The following is an 11,713-nucleotide window of genomic DNA, read 5'->3' as shown; positions in this document are numbered from 1 at the left end:
ATGCCTGCCCTCTGATAGGCTCAACAAGTAGCTGAAAGAATCAGATGCAGATTCCAATGGAAAGCAGTCAGGGACTACTCTGGCTTAATTAGGGAAAAGCTGGAAGCAGCTGAGAACAAGAGCTTGCCCAAAGGAAGACACAGCAGTCTGAAATATATTGAACTCAAAAGATCTCCCAGATAATGTGCCACTAACCAGGCATGATACAAGAGCTGATATGAGGTCCCTGACACAGATACAGCCCAAGACTGCCTGGACTTACCTCAATGAGAGAAGATGCACCTATTGCTCAAGAGAATTGAGGGTACAGGTAGTGGGAAGGTCTAGTGGTGTGGAGGAGGCTGAGTTGTTACATCTGCTTGGAGACCAGGAATGGGGGAGGTTTGGGATTAGGAACATCAAGAGGGCCAAGAAGAGGATAAAGACTGAAGAAAAAAAGATAATCTAATAATAATAATAATAATAATAATAATAATAATCCCACATTCTTCCTGTTTCAGATACACCAGACCATCTGATTGCACTAGCTTTTTTGTACGTATCCATGTGTCTCGCTTCATTTGCTCACTGCCCCAGTTAGGTTAACCGTGCATCCATGCAGATCATAGGTAGAGAATTATTATCAATTGAGTATGCAGTGGTTTCTGGTAGGGACACAAATGAAAACAATTATGAGCTGCATTTTTCAATGCCAATAGTTTCCAAGCAGGTGCTAACGACCCATGAAACTTTTCCCTATAGAAGACTAAGTATTGACATTGTGAAACTTGTTCAGTTTAAGTACTGACAGTTATAGGTGAATAGCGGAAACTTTTTGATGGTTGATAATGACTGTTCAAGAAGCAAAAAGCCATAAAAAATACCACAGCCAGATGTTGGTCATAAAGATCCCAGAAGTCACCAAAGCCACATGGGATATTGTTTCGATTTTAGTTTCTCACTAGATATATTGCTTTTGCTTTTAGTTTCTCACCAGATCCATATTACAAGACTCTATTGCTCAACACTTGGCTACTGCATATATAGAAATCAATTTGGTCAATTTGGAAGATACCCAGAAGATTTCATGCTGCTGGCTTTTTAACGGAGTTAATGAAAGTGACCTATATGATAAGAAGGAAAAAAAAATCTACCAACACTCTTATGCAGCTATGAGCCATGATAGTCACCAGCCTCCCAGACAGGACTTATTTTGGGAAAAGTATAAATATTTCTATCTTTTAATTTGGTTAAATTTGTCCTTTAATGTTGGGAGTGATTCCCTTGAAACCCTCCATTATTGATGTTATTATTATGTTTAGCATTAAGTATGACTGCGTTCATGAAACATCCCCAGCCAGCGTTCATGAAACATCCCCAGCCAGCTGCAGTGGAGTAATACAAATCTGGTTGTCAGGATGAATAATGATATGATAAAACTCTGACCATGCTGAAAAATACATCTGACACAATGTGATGACCTGTAACCTTTCTGAAAAGCCAACATCCTGCTGACCAATAGATAAGACAAACCTGTGACCTTTCTAACATCCTGTCAACATCAGCCAATTACCTGACCACATGAATATTGTGTCCTTGGCCCACGTTAATGTTTCATACTTCCCCCCCTCCCTCTGTTAACTATGCTATGGTATAAATTCAGCCTTGGGAAAAAATAAAATTGACGCCATGATCAGACTCTTGTCTTGGCTTCCTTCTTCATATTTCTTGTGCCCCATTCTCTTCCAGGTACCCTCAGGACCCTCATTGACACTTTAGTATATTGTGACTTTTCTTACATTGTTAGATTTCTGCTATATTTTAAATATGTATTAGTTTCTTATGGTTATTCTAATGAAGAGCATGTACTTTTTCTATGAAAGAAAAACAGTGCTTATTTGCTTATTGTATGGGTTTTACATTTGCTTTGTTTGTTTGGTTTTTCTTTTGTGAGATCAGGATTCCTTAGGCCAACCCAGTTTCAAACTTACTCTATAGTAGGAGATGGATTTAACTGGCTAATACATCTTCAATGATTTTCTGAGCACCAGGATTGCAAATGTGCATCCTTAGTTCCCCTGGAAATCAGATGTGTACCTGTCAGTTATGATTTTATTTGATCATTGACATTACTTGAACCAGTGAAACTGTGCTCACCAACAGAAGATTCTTATGACATGTTTCTCAATTACTTTCTTTGAGGAAAGAGAGTAGGAGTGGTCAAGAACACTCATAGGAATACTGGGCCTTGAAGAAACCTTTTGTAGACTAAAATGCAATAATCAGTAACATCAGGGTATAAGGAAAATATTTGCACAATATTTATCTATACCTTGCCAGTGGGTCCGCATTTTCTTGACTGGACTGGAAATAATTTTTCTAGGTCATGCATTTTCCTTCGTCAATTAAGAAGATGTGTAACATACCTTTAATCAAATGGCAGCCACAAATACGAACTTTGAATTTCTAAAGTCTAAAGAGTAATTCTCAACTTCATATGAACAAAAAAAATCCATAAAGTACAGGACAGCTAAAATTATCCTGTATAATAAAATAATATCTGTAGATATCACCTACCAGAATTCAACCTTCAATATAGGGCTATAGAAATAAAAATTGCATAGTATTGATATAGAAACACATAGGCTGATCAATGGAATCGTATAAAAGACACAAAAGTAATCCCATAAATTTACAGACCCTTGATTTTTTTCAAATATTTTTGCTAAATAATACAAGGAAAATTGTAGAGCATGTTCAACAAATTTTGCTGATTTAGGTGGACATCTGCATATAGAAGAGAGGAAATAGAACCAGCTTTAATATCCTGCACAAAACTCACGTCTCAGTGGATCAGTATAAATCCAGACACACACATTTTAAAAGAAAGGAAGTTGGGAATAGCCTTAAGTTAATTACTGTAATAGACAATATGATGAAGAGAACACCCATAGCTCAGGCACTCAGATCAACAATTAATAAGAAGGACATAATGAAACTATATTCTCTTGAAGGAAAACGTAGGACAAAACATACATTACCAACTTCACAGCTCACCCAAAAGCACTAGAAGAAAAAGAAGCAAACACACTTAAGAGGAGTAGACTTCAGGAAATAATCAAACTCATGCCTGAAATCAAGCAAGTAGAAACAAAAAGAACTATACAAAGGACCAATGAAACCAGGAGCAGATTCTTTGAGAAAATCAGCGAGATAGATAAACCTTAGCTAGACTAATGAGAGGGTACAGAGAGTATATTCAAATGAACAAAATCAGAAAAAAAGGGAGAGATAAAAACAGAATCTGAGGAAATTCAAAAGTCATCAGATCCCACCACAAAAGTCTATTTCAACAAAAGTAGAAAATCTCAAGGAAATGAAAAATTTTCAAGACAGACACCAGGTACTAAAGTTAAAAAAAATCACATAAACCATCTAAACATTTCCATAACTCCTAAAGAAATATGTGCAATTATTAAGAATATCCCAGTATAAAAAAGCACAGGACAAGATGAGAATAGTGAAGAATTCTATCAGAACTTAATAGAAGATCTCATGCCATAACTGTCCAAACTATTCCAAAAAAATAGAAACAGAAGGAGTGCTACATAATTCCTTCAATGAAGCCACAATTATGCTCATACTTAAACCACACAAGGACCCCACAGAAAAAGAAAACATCAGGCCAATTTCCTTATGAATATCAACACAAAATTACTCAATAAAATTCTTGCAAACAGGATCCAACAACCCATCAAAGCAATCATACAACATGATCAAGGAGGATCTTTCCAGGGATGCAGGCATTGTTCAATATATGGAAATCCATCAACATAATCCACCATGTAAACAAATTCAAAGGAAAAAATACACATGATCATCTCATTAGATGCTGAGAAAATATTTGGCAAAATCCAACACCCCTTCATGTGCAAAATCTTGGAAACATCAGGAATTCAAGGCCCATACCTGAACATAATAAAAGCAATATATAGCAAATGGTAGGGAGCATTAAAATAAATGAAGAGAAATTTGAAGCAATCCCACTAAAATCAGGGACTAGACAAGGCTGCCCACTCTCTTCCTACTTTTTCAATGCAGTACTCGAAATCCTAGGCAGAGCAATCAGACATCAAAGGAGGCCAATGTGATCAAAATTGGAAGGAAAGAAATCAAAATATCACTATTTGCAGATAATAAGATAGTATACTTATGTGACCCCTAAATATCCACGAGAAATTAACTCTGCTTGACAAACAACTTCAGTGACGTAGCTGGGTATGAAATAAACTCAAATACATCAGTAGACTTCTTCTACTTAAGGACATTCAGGCTGAGAAAAAATAAGGGAAATGAAACCCTTCATAATAGCAACAAATAATAGAAAATACTTTGGTCTGTCTGTAACCAAGCAAGGGAAATATCTGTATGAAACAAATTTAAAGTTTCTGATGAAAAGCCTGAAATGTTAATGGATTGGCTGGATTAATAGTATAAAAATGTCCATTTGACCAAAATGCAATCTATATATTCAATGTGATCCCCATCAAAATTCCAACTCATTTCTTCCTATAATTTGAAAGAGCAATTTGCAATATGATTTGGAATAGCATAAAATCCAGGATTGCAAAATCTGTATTCAAGAATAAAAGAACGTCTGGGTAATAGTGATAAAAACTGTATCGTACTAGTACAGAGAGAGGCAAGTCTATCAACAGAATAGAAACAAAGACCCAGAAATGAACCCAAACATCTTTGGTCACTTGATTTTGACAGATGTGCTAAAACCATCCAGTGGTAAAAAGATATCATTTTCAGCAAATGGTGCTGGTTCAACTGGAGGTCAGATAATGCAAATATACCCATTTTTATTGCTCCATCAAAAGCTTAAGTCCAAGTGGATCAAGGATCTCCTTGCAAACCAGATACATTCAACGTAATAGGAGAAAAAGTGGGGAAGACCCTCAAACACATGTTCATTTAGGAAAATTTCCTGAACAAAACATCAACGTGTTATGCTCAAAATCAAGAATCAACAATTGGTACCTAGAAAACTACAAAGCTGTAGTAAACAAACGAAACTGTCATTAGGACATAATTGCAACCAACAAATTGGGAAAACATCTTCATCAATTCTACATCTGATAGAGGGTTAGTATCTAAAATATACAAAGAAATCAAGAAGGAGGACTCCAGAGAGCCAAACAATCCAATTAAAAAGTGGGGTACAGAGCTAAACCAAGAATGCTCAGCTGAGAAATATCAAATAGCACAAAAGTTCCTAAAGAAATGTTCATCATCCTTAGTAAATCAGGGAAAGGCAAATCAAAACAAACTTGAGATTCCACCTCACAGCAGTCACAATGGCTAAGATCAAAACTCAGGTGACAACTGATGTTGGCATGGCTGTGGAGAAAAAGGAACACTTCTCCATTGTTGGCGAGTTTGCAAGATGTTATACACACTTTGGAAAACAGTCTGGAAGTTCCCTAGAGAATTACACATCTGAGGACCAAGCTACCCAATTTCTGGGCATATACCCAAAAGATGCTCCAACACAAAACAAAGAAACATGTCCCACTATGTTTATAACAGCCATATTTATAATAGTCAGAAGCTTGAAAGAACCTAGTTACCCTTCAACCGAGGAGTGGATACAGAAACTGTGGTACATCTACACATTGGATTACTACTCAGCTATCAAATATATATATATATATATATATATATATATATATCCATATATATATATATGGATAATAGCTATAGATAGATAGATGTAGATTAGATAGATAGACAGACAGACAGATAGATAGATAGGGATATGGATATAGATATAGACATAGATATAGATATAGATACAGAGAGAGAGCAAATGAAATTAGACAATATTTAATAAGCCAAAATACATGCTGACAAGAGCCTGATATAGATGTCACCTGAGAGGTTTAGCCAGAATTTGACAGAGGAATAGACAAATGCTAGCAACAAACCACTGATCTGAGAATGGGGTCCCATTGGAGGAATGAGAGAAAGTAGTAAGGAGCTGAAGGGGCTTGCAGCACCATAAGAACAGCAGTACCCACCAACCAGACCTCCCAGGGACTAAACCACAACTGAAAGAGTACACGTGGACAAATTCAGGACTCTAGATACATATGTAGCAGAGGATGGTCTTGTCGGGCAAAAATGAAAGTCTTATCCCTTAGTCCTTCCAAGACTGGACCCTCCAATGGAGTAGAATATCAGGGAGGGGAGGTAGGAAGGGGGTGTTTGGGAGGGTGAACACCCATTCAGAAGAAGGGGTAGGGAATAGGAAAGGGGGTTTATGGACTGGAAACCAGGAAAAGGAATAATATATGTAATGTAAATAAAAATACCCAGTTAAAAAAATGTTCAATATTTAGAATAAAACAGTAATAACATGAAGAAAAAAATTAAAAACCACAGACATTATGAAATTTGCAGTAAATTAATGGAACTAGAACTTATCATCCCAAGTGAGGAAACTTAGATCTAGAAAGACACACATGCTATGTACACAGTTATAACTGGATATTATCCGTAAAGTACAGGAGATACATTCTACATTCCACAGACTTAAAGAAACTAAGTTACAATGAGGAATCAAGTGAAGATACCTGTATTTCACTCAGAAGGGGAAATAAAATATATATCAGAGGTGGATGAATGGAGGATACTTGATGGGAGAGTGGTTAAGTAGGCTAATGGGGATAAGATTTAGTGTGGCGAGGAAAAGTAGAAAAGGATTGTGAGAGAAAGGGGAACTCAGTTAGTAGGCATTTCTGGGAATCCTCTGAGACCTGGGTTAAGGGAAGCACCTGAATCCTTATGGAGATGACACTAGTTGAGACAACTACTAGCTGGGGATATGGAAACTAAGTGGCAACATCTAGCACAAAGAAGGGACTTCCGGTGGAAAGAAATGGACACCAACATACCCCCAAATGCTTTGACTGAACATTTGTCCAGTCTATGAAAACACTTGAATAAAGATGGCGCAGACATTGTGGGAATGGCCAACCAATGACTGCACCAACTTAGGATCCATTTCTTAGGAAAAGACCCAAACCCTGACATGATTAATGATATTTTCCAATGCTTGATATTGGTGCCTAGCATAACTGTCTCCTGAGAGTCTTCATCCATCATTGGGTGGAAAGAGTTGTAGTGTCTCCACAGTCAAATATTAGGCAAAGCTCAGGTAGTATTGTGAAAGAGTGAGGGATAAGATAGGATAGAGGGAGTCTGAAGGTCAATGATATCACAAGAAGATGTACATAGTCAATTAACCTGGACCGATGTGGCCTCACAGAGAATGAACAACCAACGAAATCCCATGCTTGAGCTGGAACTAGGACCCCTATATATTTTTATCCTATGTGTGACTTACTTTTCATATGGTTCTCCTAAACATTGGTGTGGAGGCTGCTGCAATTCTCTTGCTTAACTTTGGAACGAATTCCACAACAGGGACTGTCTTTTCTAGTCTTAAAGGCAGAAAATATGACTACTGTAATTGGAGGTAGGAGGGTCGGTTCTTAGCCATGGAGTGTTTCATATTCTTTGAGGAAATGTGGAAGCGATAATGGGGTAGGGGCATGTGAGTGTGGGTACATGAGTAGTGGAGAGAGTGGTGAGTAAGTGTACCATTGTATAAAAGAAAGGAATCAGAGCAGGAAAGGATAGATCTAGGAATAAAGTGGAATTGGTGGATTGAGAGGAGAGGAGACCATGATCTGGTATTTGGTGGGGGAAAGAGGTGAAACCATGAGGGCTAGCAGAAAGAATGGAAACAGGCAAACTCGGGAGTTAGGAGTTTTAGAGGATCTTCCATAATTTATCAGCGACCTTGGAAGCAAGAGAGTCTTAAGACTCAAAGGAAGAGACTTTAGATGAAATGCCCTACAATTGGGAGAGGGAAATATGAGAACTCACCTCCAGCAGGAAGACAGGGCATCAAGTGAGGGATGGGGTTGCCATCCCACGTTCAAAACTCTGACCCATAAATGTTCTTGTCTGAAAGATATGTTGTAATGGAAATGGAGAAGAGACTGAGGCAAAGGATGTCCAGTGACAGGACAAAAGTGGGATGCAGCTCAAGAGGAATCCCCAATTCCTGACAGTATTACTGAAGCTATGGAGCACTCACAAAACGGACCTGTCATGACTGTCCTCCGAAAGAATCCATCAAAGACCTGAAAAAGCAGATGTAGATATTTGCACCCACCAACTGACAGAAGCTGCTAACCCCTGTAATTGAATTAAGGGAAAGCTGGGATAAGCTGGGGAAGAAAGTGACTCTGTAGGACGACCAACACTCTATATTAATCTGGACCCTGAATAAGTCTCAGACATTGGACCACCAACAAGGCAGCAAACACCATCTCATATGAGACCGCCGCCCCCAACACATATACAGCAGAGAAATGCTGGTCTCTTTTCAGACACTGAAGATGCACCTCACCTTTAATAGATTGGAAGCCCCAGGGAGTTTCACGTTGTGCTGGGGTAGAGGGTTTTTGGGGTAGGATAATCATCTTGGAGAAAGGAGGATCAGGAGGAGGTATGGGATGGGAACATTCAGAGGGTGGAATCGGGGAGGAATAAAATCTGGGATGTAAAAAAAAATAGAAATTTAACATTCAAAAATCAAAAAAGTGGAGAAAAGAAAGAAAAGAATGAAAAAAAAAAGGTAAAGTGAGCCATGCAGCAAGTCTGAAAGAATGTAATTTCTGCTTTGAACCGTGAAGTATATGCTTTTTTCCATATTCCTTTAACATCTACCAGTAACATGTGCAATGAATTAAACCATTCCCTTCAATGTTTGTTGGGTTCAGTGTCCAGGATGAGACAGAGACTGGGGTTAAGAGAGGGGCACCCAAGAATCAATGGGTGTGAATGTAGGCATACCTAAATAAGTGTATGAGTGCCATTTTTATTCAAAATAGTGTATTTGATGGTTTTACGTATCATCTTGAGACAAGCTGGAGTTATCACAGAGAAGGAGCCTCAGTTGAGGAAATACCTCCCTGAGATCCAGCTCTAAGGCATTGTCTCAATTAATGAGCAAGGGGGGAAGGCCCAGCCCAATGTGGGTGGTGCCATCCCTTTGCTGGTGGTGTTGGGTACTGTTAGAAAGCAAGCCTAGCAAGCCAGGGGAAGCCAGCAAGTAAGTAACATCCCTCTATGCCCTCTGCATCAGCTTCTCCTTCCTGACCTGTTTGACTTCCAGCCCTGACTTCCTTTTTTTGATGAATAGCAACGTGGAATAAACCAAAAAGTCTAATAAACTCTTTCTCCCCAACTTGCTTTTTTTTTCATGATCTTTGGCCAGGAATAGAAAGCATGAGTAAGAGACATTGTAGTCCTAAGCTAATATATGTAATGAATTATTAGTTCTGCACTTGCTATAAAATTAACAACATCTGAATCACAATGGAGAATGGTTATTGCACTTAATAGGTTGATCCTCCTGGTAGTTATTTTGACACTTGTAGCAGTTGCACAATATTTGCCTCTGAGTGGAGAGCTGACAACCAAGTGGGTGTTTAATACACAAAGCTGCTTTGCTTAGTCCCTATTTGGGCCCCATTTTTCATTAGTACATTCCTGAATCATCATCGTCATTTCCTCTCATTGCTTCAATCCATCTAGGACTATGTGGGTAGGCAGGGAATGCAGAGTGTTAAAATAACTGTCGTTATAAATACACAGGGTGGGCACAAGCACAGGAAATCTCAAAATACAGTTGTTTGTGGTTTCCTTAAGACCTGTGAATTATAACATATTTCATGGTAGTAAAGGTTCCACCTTGAAAGACAGCACCATGTGGTGAGACACTAACCATGATAAGCCAGTTCTTCCAGTGAAGCAAGTGATCAAACCATAATTTCCTGTGTACTGGTGGCTACTTCAGGTGTCCATCACCACAGCCAGGGACAGGAAGAACAGCTCACAGCTGTGTAATGGTGGCACTGTGGTCTGAGGTTCTGACTGGAAGATTTGAATGTAGGATTCTGATTGTTTCTTTCTCAACATAAAGGAGTTGGCAGTTGTGATTTAACAAATAAAGGTTTCTGAAAGAAAACAGCCATGAATATGAATATGTGTGTGTTGAGTGTGGTGTGTTTGTGTGTGTGCATGTATGCGTGATGTGTATGTATGTATATTGTTATTGTTTTCCACAATATAATTTACAATAGAAAACTAAAGAAAACAATACTGTCTTTATATTTTTCACTTCTTTGTTTTATTACTTGGTCATGTGAAGTACAGGACTTGCTGTTTTATGGTGAACCTTGGTCAAAGAAACAAAACGGGAGTGTCAGTTAGTTCCAATCCTTCCAAAGTCACTCTATCTTGAAAGCTAATTATGCTCCTTTATAGTTTACCGTCTTCTATAATTTCAGAGCTTAGCTCTACAGAGCTTAGAGGAAACTGCTGCTCCTTGGCTTTACAGTTACGGACATCCACTTGTCTCTGACATACAAAAAACAGAGAAAAACCAAAATCTACGCACTGTCTGTCCATTTTCTATTAACTGCCCTCTTCCCTCATTAAGTGCACTTGTAGGTACTCTATGTCCTGTCCATACTGTGGTCCCAGTAATGACCAAACATCTCTTGCATTTTTCCCCACACATGTTGCATGATGTTAGAGGAGCCTCCATGGTAATGATGACAACCTCTCAGCAGAGATAATAATGCAGTAAAGTCTCAACACATTTAACTGTCTGTGGATAGTAAGATGTTAACCTCCCAGATTCCAGAGTGATAGATGTTTTCTAGAACAGCTATGGTTCAGTGCTGTTGATTTGAAACACTCTCACTTTTGCTCATATACCCTCCTTTTCTTGACCTTCTAAACACATGCACTCTTGGAAATGATCAGGTAGAGAATCTAGAACTTTTTGTGACATAGACTAGACACACACCATTTCACAGTTTCCTCTTCCCTGTTGTTTAAATCACTCTTTACTAATAGAGCTTCTTCCCAGAACTTGTCAACACAAAAACATGAGCAAATCTCATAGAATAACAATTCACCTTTTCTTTAAAATCAATTGTAAATTTGTTCATGGCAGTTGATATAATATAAATTAACTAGATGTCAGGTGATGATAGATATTAGCGTTTCTCATATGCTAATCTGCTAAAATTCCAGGACTATATGCATAAAATGACTTTTTCAGTATTTTCTAAAGTATATCCTATGTAGTTCTTGAAAAAACAAGAAGAAAATTCTAATAAACATCTAAGATATTCAGCATTAGAGGATTATCTATTTAATTTATGCCACATATAATTGATTAATTTTTACAAACGGCTTTAAAAATCTTGAGATCCATATTTATAAAATGCAGAGCTTCTTTTTATTTGTTAGAAAATATCTACCACAAACATGGGGCAAATTGGTGTAGTGGTATACAGCTATACTTCTAAGACAAAAAATAGCACAGAGTTCTGCAAATGTGGAGTCAGCCTGTGCTACATAGTATAAGATAAAACAGTTACATTAAAAAAGTATCAACAAACAAACCAAAACCAAAACACCAGAATACATTATAACTCAGGGAATGAGTATATACTGAGCATGGTTATTTTCTTAGATTTGATATCCCAGCACCTTGAACAAACCAGCATTATTGTCACTTCATGTGAAATGACAATGTTCACATTGAATATCTATGTTTAAAAAGCTAGAAGAGTGT

Source organism: Rattus norvegicus, chromosome 4 (assembly GCF_036323735.1).
Source record: "Rattus norvegicus strain BN/NHsdMcwi chromosome 4, GRCr8, whole genome shotgun sequence".
Lineage (NCBI taxonomy): Eukaryota > Metazoa > Chordata > Mammalia > Rodentia > Muridae > Rattus > Rattus norvegicus.
This window is presented reverse-complemented; position numbering follows the sequence as displayed.